This window comes from Spea bombifrons, chromosome 4 (genome assembly GCF_027358695.1).
Source record: "Spea bombifrons isolate aSpeBom1 chromosome 4, aSpeBom1.2.pri, whole genome shotgun sequence".
Taxonomy (NCBI): Eukaryota; Metazoa; Chordata; class Amphibia; order Anura; family Pelobatidae; genus Spea; species Spea bombifrons.
In genome coordinates, this window is record NC_071090.1 from 106,610,739 (window position 1) to 106,620,266 (window position 9,528).

A 9,528-nucleotide genomic window follows, 5' to 3' on the forward strand; every position below is an offset into this window, starting at 1 on the left:
CTAACACACATCCAAACACACACCTCCAGACACTCGCACTAACACACATCCAAACACACACCTCCAGACACTCGCACTAACACACATCCAAACACACACCTCCAGACACTCGCACTAACACACATCCAAACACACACCTCCAGACACTCGCACTAACACACACCTCCAGACACTCGCACTAACACACATCCAAACACACACCTCCAGACACTCGCACTAACACACATCCAAACACACACCTCCAGACACTAACACACATCCAAACACACACCTCCAGACACTCGCACTAACACACATCCAAACACACACCTCCAGACACTCACACTAACACACATCCAAACACATACCTCCAGACGCTCGCACTAACACACATCCAAACACACACCTCCAGACACTCACACTAACACACATCCAAACACACACCTCCAGACACTCACACTAACACACATCGAAACACACACCTCCAGACACTCGCACTAACACACATCCAGACACACACCTCCAGACACTAAAACTAAGACACATCCAAACAGACACCTCCAGACACTAACACACATCCAAACACACACCTCCAGACACTAACACACATCCAAACACACACCTCCAGACACTCGCACTAACACACATCCAAACACACACCTCCAGACACTCGCACTAACACACATCCAAACACACACCTCCAGACACTCGCACTAACACACATCCAAACACATACCTCCAGACACTCGCACTAACACACATCCAAACACATACCTCCAGACGCTCGCACTAACACACATCCAAACACACACCTCCAGACACTCACACTAACACACATCCAAACACACACCTCCAGACACTCACACTAACACACATCGAAACACACACCTCCAGACACTCGCACTAACACACATCCAGACACACACCTCCAGACACTCGCACTAACACACATCCAAACACATATCTCCAGACACTCACACTAACACACATCCAAACACACACCTCCAGACACTCGCACTAACACACATCCAAACACACACCTCCAGACACTCGCACTAACACGCATCCAAACACACACCTCCAGACACTCACACTAACACACATCCAAACACATACCTCCAGACACTCGCACTAACACACATCCAAACACACACCTCCAGACACTCGCACTAACACACACCTCCAGACACACACCTCCAGACACTCGCACTAACACACATCCAAACACACACCTCCAGACACTCGCACTAACACACATCCAAACACACACCTCCAGACACTCGCACTAACACACATCCAAACACACACCTCCAGACACTTGCACTAACACACATCCAAACACACACCTCCAGACACTCGCACTAACACACATCCAAACACACACCTCCAGACACTTGCACTAACACATGCATCCAGACATTCAAACCAACACAACTAGACACTCAGCACTAACAAACACAGACACTCAACATTAACACACATGCACACACACTTCCATACACATAGAGACACACAACATACCCAGATTCTCAAACTAACACAACCAGACACACACATACTAACAAACCCAAACAAATACACATGCTCACACACACACATAGCCAAACACACACATAGTAACATAACCAAAGACACATGTTTACCCATTAACATACCTAAACACACACACTTTGACTAACATACCAGGAGACACATGATAACGTACCCAAAGTCACATGTTCACACACTAAAATACCCTCACACACACTAACATACCCAGAAACACTTTCACTAATATACCCAAAGTCTCATGTGTACACACTAACATACACACACTTTCACTTACATACCCAGATCTGCATGCTAACGTACAAGGACACATGTTCACATACTAACGTACGCAGACACACACACTAACATACTCAGACAGACACACATGCATACCCAGGCATACACTAACATACATACCCAGACACACACAGTAACATACAGACACACACACTAACATACTCAGACAGACACACATGCATACCCAGGCATACACTAACATACATACCCAGAAACACACAGTAACATACACACACACACTAACAAAGCCAGGCCCCCTGGGCCCACCAATGCTCTGTAACACGCATACTATGCCTCATAATCAAAAAAATATTCAATTCCTGTTTCCTGAATAGGCTTTTTTTAAATCTGTACTTCTTCCTGTTTTAACCCCTTCAGGCCCGGGAGTTTTCATAATCTAAGGACAAGAGGTTTTCTGTCTTTTTTTATTGTGGCCCGCACACCGTAGGAGTTCTTTCCCTGATACATCTAGCAAGAGGTTGAGCCTCAAGGGGCTTTGATGATTCTAACAGTGCGGATATTTTTCAGGTTATTCACTATAATTTCAAGCCTTGTTATTTTCTAAGCTGGCTGTAAAAAAAAAAAAAACAACTAAGAAACCCATCATTTAATTGTTAAAACTCATTTCATTCAGCCACAAAACTCACAAGATGGTGACAATGAAGACCACGGGATTTGATGATGATCCATAAAATAAGAGGACCTTCTTTATTTTAAAAATAATTCTATGAGAGAAACACCACTACGCACTGACGTCCTCCATTGAATGTTTTTGCCCTCGTACCACCATTTGGGGGCAGCACCGACCCCCCCCCCACATCCACCAGTAAGTATCAGAACTGCTTCTACCCATGATATGACACAGCCAGGCCCTCAAACTCCAAACCATCAGGCTGGGCTGCCACCATCTCTACAAGCCCAGCATTCCATCCTCGCTCTGTTGCGTCACAATGAGAAGGCAATATATGCCGTGATCTAGCATTGGGCTGTAGTAGAATTTCTCTCAGTCACTCCACCATGTAGAAATAGTGGAGAGTTTCCTTTCTCTAACTGATAAACGGATCTTCCCATTTTCTGGCAAGGTCCTACTGCCACAAGGAGGCCATCGAGAAACATTGAGAAGCTACCACCATAGTTAAAAAAAAAAAAATATATATATATAGAAATTACCAAATACCTCTGGACGAAAATAACCCCCAACAATATACATAGATATAAAAGTCTTTGGAAATCATTCTTTCCTTTAAAAAAAAAAAAAATATTTTAAAAAATCTAAATTTCTCCACTCGTAATTAATCCAAGTCATTGCTGTAAAAAAACAATTCTTTCCTACTCTTAAAAATAACTAATATGAAGTTTTGTTGCAATGCCTCGCAAGATAGGGCTTCCTGTTCCCACAGATTTCTAAATAAATTCTGACCACTATTTTACATGTTTGGGGTTTAACGTGTAGTAAGGAGCTTCCGGCATCAGAAACCACAGACACGTGTTGAGAGTTGGAGGTGTATCCTATCTGACCAGGGAGCAGAGATCTGTACCCAGGGCCAGACTGAGGATGGAGAGGTGGCACTTTAAGGCCAAAGGCCACCAAATGACATGAGTGCCATCAATGGCTGGGCATGAGAGGCGGCAATACCTGATCTGCCACTGGAGCTGCTGATAAGGGTGTATATGGAGCGATGTCGGTCATCAGCCCACCAGTCCACCAGCCCATGGTAGGGTGACCGCATCGGCCATATTGCCCAGGGCACATATACGCTATATCACAAAAAGTATGAGAACAACTGACCATCACATCTGTATGAGCCTAGGACATTCCATCCCAAAACAAGAGGTATTAATATGTAGTTGCCCACCCACCTTGTGGCTATAACGGCTTCCACTCTTCTGGGAAGGATTTCCACAAGATTTTGGAGAGTTTCTGAGATAATTTTTGCCCGTTCATCCAGTAGAGCGTCTGTGAGGTCAGGCACTGATGTTGGATGAAAAGGTCCGGCTCGTAATCTCCGTTCAGGTTCATTCCAAAGTTGTTCGACGAGGTTGAGGTCAGGGCTCTGTGCGACCGGTCAAGTTCTTCCACCCTAAAATCCAACCATGTCTTTATGGAGCTTGCTTTGTATGCCGGGCACAGTCATGCTGGAACAGAAAAGGGTCTTCCCCAAACTGTTCCCACAAAGCCGGAAGCAGAGCATTGTCCAAAATGTCTTGGTATGCTGTAGCATTAATATTACCCTTCACGGGAAGTAAGGGGCCTGAAAAACAACCCCAGACCATAACTGAAGAATCGTCGATTTTGCCCTTGTACCACCTGGATTTCCAATACCATGACCCCCAACCAAATAAACTCACAGTGTGGATAAAAATTGTCCCATCTAGTCTCCGTATTAATTCCTGCTGTAAAAAAAAACAGAAGCCCTGTCCCATGCATGTTTCAATTAACTTCTCTACCACTGTCTCAGGAAAGCAAAACTTCTTTACGTTACATCTAAGCCTCTGACCCCCTAGCTTTAGATCATGGCCTCAGGTTCTAACATTTCTCCTCCTTTGAAATAAACTCCCCTCCTGTTCTTTGTTAAAGTCCCTTTAATTGTTTCTGGCGCATCTCCCCATCTCTCTTCTTTCCTCCAATCTTCACTTACTGGAAACGTTCGTTTCTCTAGCTGTGGTTGGACGTGCACGCTTTCCCCACACATAACGAAATTCTGCTAATTTAATGGAACAAAACGCTGATCCAAGGTTATGGCTTCTTCGGTTAAAAGCACCTTCTCTCTCTCTCCGTTCTCGCTAACCTCACCGGTCACCGGGTAAGGGCTTGGCTGCCTAAGTCATGCTACAGCAGAGGAAATACTCTCCTGAAACGTACAGTATGGTTTAACACCCCCTCATTTTCCAAACACAACAATCAAAATGAAGAAGCGATGGCTAATGGACCCGTAGAGCGGCATGCTTCCTTTCCTTCACACCTTGGGTTTTAATTTACCATCTCTTGGTTTCCTCTTGCCCTCCTACACCTTGCTCACTTATACAAGTTGTGACACTTGACTCTTCTGCCCTCGGTACACGTTCCATTCTAAGAAATGTTTGCGTGGAAACAATAAACAATTCTTACTCAAGCAGTTCTGCTAACCGCACAACCTCAATCAAACAAATGCTCCGGGGCGCATGTAAAAAGTCAACATTAATGCAAGTGTAGCCTTCCTCTAGAATGTTCCATCTGGACAGCGTCAAGGACCTTACTTGTCCAGGAATTCTTAGGTCGGTGAGGTCACCTCGTGGTTTCTTCCTGTGCATGATCCCATTGAGGATCATTTCATCCCCAAATGTCTTTGGGCTTTAACGTATGTTCTTTTTAAGATGTGCAAAATGTCACACGAAGCATGAAGAAATCTAGAACAAGATCTAGAACATCATGAGAGATGTCCATCGTTGGTTTAGGTTGATTATTGGCACAAGCGAAATCGGCAAACAGAATTCTTGTCCTTCAACTAAGCCAAGGCTCAAGACAAACGAAACAAAACAATCCATTATGTTTGTTAGCTCTTTAGTGGAGTGCAGAGTTTCCTGAAATGGGCTTTCTTTTTTGGGGGAAGGTCCATCTTCTGGATCATAATGGAGCTGTGTGCCATCAAACTCCCTTTAAAATAATGTCCATGGAAATCACAAAATTCATAGTTGAGCGAGATAACCATGGTTATTTTTCTGTGCCGAGGAAGCGCCACTAAAATGTTGGCGAGTAACAGAAGCCCACCACTTAAACCATGATCAAGTAGGTGGGCCACCATAAGCTTCAAATATGAGGTCCTTCAAGTTTTGTCAAGTAATGGTGCACCTGATGAATATTGGTCCTACTGGTTGGTATTGTCCATGGAATGATTTGGGTTGGCACCATAGGGAATAAGGAAGACCTCTTTGGATGCCATGACATCCACTCTTGTAGCTCAAGGGAATATATAGTCCAATACCCCAAAAAGTACCAAATCTCCAGAGGCAGGGTAATAGTCATATGTAAGAATGGCAGAGTCATGGGAGTGACTCTAAGATGGGGCATTGTTTAAATTAATAGTGAATGCCGAGCAGATGCCACAATGACAAAACCCATGACCTAAGATCATGGAGCTGGATGCCAACACCTTAAACACCAGCAACCTTCCACATAGGAGTATGTCACATCACAGACATCCAAATGCTCACATTTAAACTAATATATATATTTTTTTAATACAGAAGTTTCTAATCATTACGAAGCAATAAAGTAACAACAAAGATAGTTATTAGTGGTATCAGCGGCATATCTAACAGGGTTATCATAAATCTAATAGAATTCCAGAATATGGTACTGTATGTATAAATATCTGCATAGCATTTATATTTAATAACACTTTACGACGAAGTACGAGAATTCTGCGCACCTAAAGGAATGGATCGCCCCCTTGTGGCCACATGGAAAAACTACATGATTAAGAATGTTTAGAACATTTTAGTCAGATTTTTTGCCCAATTATTTTATTTTTTTTAGAAATGCTTTTTAAAAAATATATAATGTAACGTACATCTTTTCTTTTACTTTTTACAGTAATGGGGGTTATTACTGTATAAAGTACTGGGGGTTATATTACTGTATACAGCGCTGGGGGGGTTATTACTGTATACAGCACTGGGGGTTTATTATTGTATACATCACTGGCGGTTATATTACTGTATACAGTGCTGGGGGGTTATATTACTGTATACAGCGCTGGGGGGTATATTACTGTATACAGCGCTGGTGGTTATTACTATATACAGCGCTGGGGGTTATATAACTGTATACAGTGCTGGGGGGGTTATATTACTGTATACAGCGCGGGGGGTTATATTACTGTATACAGCGCTGGGGGTTATATTACTGTATACAGCGCTGGGGGGTTATATTACTGTATACAGCGCTGGTGGTTATTACTATATACAGCGCTGGGGGTTATATTACTGTATACAGCACTGGGGGTTATATTACTGTATACAGCGCTGGGGGTTATATTTCTGAATACAGCACTGGGGGGTTATTACTGTATACAGCGCTGGGGGGTTATTACTGTATACAGCGCTGGGGGGTTATTACTGTATACAGCGCTGGGGGTTATTACTGTATACAGTGCTGGGGGTTATTAATGTATGCAGCACTGGGGGTTATATCACTGTATATAGAGCTGGGGGTTATATTACTGTATACAGCGCTGGGGCTTATATTACTGTATATAGAGCTGGGGGTATATTACTATATACAGCGCTGGGGGGGTTATTACTGTATACAGCACTGGGGGTTATATTACTGTACACAGTGCTGGGGTATATTACCGTATACAGTGCAGGGGGTTATATTACTGTATACAGTACTGGGGGCTATTACTGTATACAGCGCTGGGGAGGTTATTACTGTATACTGCACTGGGGGGTTACTACTGTGTACAGGACTGGGGGTTATATTACTGTATACAGCACTGGGGTTATATTACTGTATACAGTGCTGGGGGTTATATTACTGTATACAGCGCTGGGGAGTTGTTACTGTATACAGCGCTGGGGGTTATATTACTGTATACAGCACTGGGGGCTATTACTCTATACAGCGCTGGGGGTTATATTACTGTATACAGCACTGGGGGTTATTACTATATACCGCACTGGGGGCTATTACTCTATACAGCGCTGGGGTTTATATTACTGTATACAGCACTGGGGGTTATTACTATATACAGCACTGGGGGCTATTACTGTATACAGCACTGGGGGTTATTACTATATACAGCACTGGGGGCTATTACTGTATACAGCACTGGGGGTTATTACTATATACAGCGCTGGGGGTTATATGACTGTATACAGCGCTGGGGGCTATTACTGTATACAGCACTGGGGGTTATTACTATATACAGCACTGGGGCTATTACTGTATACAGCACTGGGGGTTATTACTATATACAGCACTGGGGGCTATTACTGTATACAGCACTGGGGGTTATTACTATATACAGCACTGGGGGCTATTACTGTATACAGCACTGGGGGTTATTACTATATACAGCACTGGGGGCTATTACTGTATACAGCACTGGGGGTTATTACTATATACAGCGCTGGGGGTTATATGACTGTATACAGCGCTGGGGGTTATGCTCAGGGACAAAAAATTAGATTTTCCATAGAATTTCTTCTTTATCTAAAATCAAAATACCAAAAGAAAATACCACTCAGCCAGTCACTACAGGCCCTCTTTAGCTCTGTTGTGATTGTACGTTTGGACCAAGCTGTGTGTTTTTGTCTCTGCCCTACACAAGGAATTTCCTAACCGTCCAGTTAATGGTTCATAGGATTGCCGGGAAGCCCTGCTCTCTGTTTGTATAAGTCCGTTATTTTTGTTTAGAGGGAGCTTGGCCGTACCTCGGAACTTTTAAAGGAAAACTAACATCTAATTATTCCGTAAGAAAAACCTTAAAAGCCTCAATAGAAACATTAGAGTTCCTTCGATGATGTGGTTTGTAGGGTTTTATGAGTTTTAATATAAAAAAAAAAATATATATATATATATAGAAAGGCTTTTGGTCTTCTTAAGTCTGACAGCTATGAGATGACAATCCATACTGCCCAAGTGTCATGTTTTTTGCAGGACAGTTGGAGATCATGGGCCAGTTGGAGAGATCCTCTGATCCCCCGAAGGGGGCCGTAAAATCAATGAAGGTCTGTGCTGGCCTGTCATTTCCAGCCAGCAGCCACTACCTCATAGAGAATAACTGGAGGAGAAGTTTGTGGGTAAACCAAAAGCCTGTTTGGGGCAACTCAGGAGAACTATAATCACTAATGAAGACATGTCATATATACATATAAATACAGAGAGGGAGAGAGATAGAAAGAGAGAGAGAGAGAGATTTAGCAGCCGCAGGCCTTAAAGTGCCAGTCCAGCCCTGATGGCAGCCATCATACCCTATGTCTATAACAAACGGGGCAACAAAGCTTCAAATTCCGGGCATGTAAAGAAAGGTGTGAGGCACACATTTGGTTTTGTTTGAGCTCGTTGAGCGCTCCAGTCTCCATATTAAGCCGTGAGTCTGCCCTTACCCCATCGTCAGGGTGGGCTTTACACTCTCGTGCCCTAAGTATAAAGTGGGCCCCCCCCTACACTGTACAGAAACAATGGCGGAAAGACATGGCTGGGCCTGGAACTGTCTTAGGTCTTACCAATGGGGAGAGCCGTGCGCCAAATGGGTGGCACGTGCTTAGGAATAGGAACAATCCATTTGAGAGTAGACAAGGCCTTATTGTTGACATCCATGAAAGAGTGGCTTTATGGTACATTTTAGGTCTTCCTTATAACAAAATATTCCCCGATCCTTAATGCTGACAATATTAAGAGCCACAAACCATTAGGGAGGAGAGATCTGGTTGAGAAACATTGTTACCAAGTTTCTTTTTCTCTTCTGCTGACTTTGCTCTTCTAGCTGGGTTTAAAAGTAAATCCCAGGTCACTGCGTTGAGTAACCGACTTACAATGCTGCTACTGTGCTAATACCTATTTGACAAACCTGGGACAATCAATCCGTTTCAATTTTTTAATCTGTATGGACGGCAGTCTCAATAATTTATAATGTCTACATAGACCGTGGCTCAGTCCCTCAAGAGAAGACACTAAGCTTTAAAGGGCTCGAACCTTCTCAGCCTTGTCTCAGATCATTAACAGAAACTCATGAC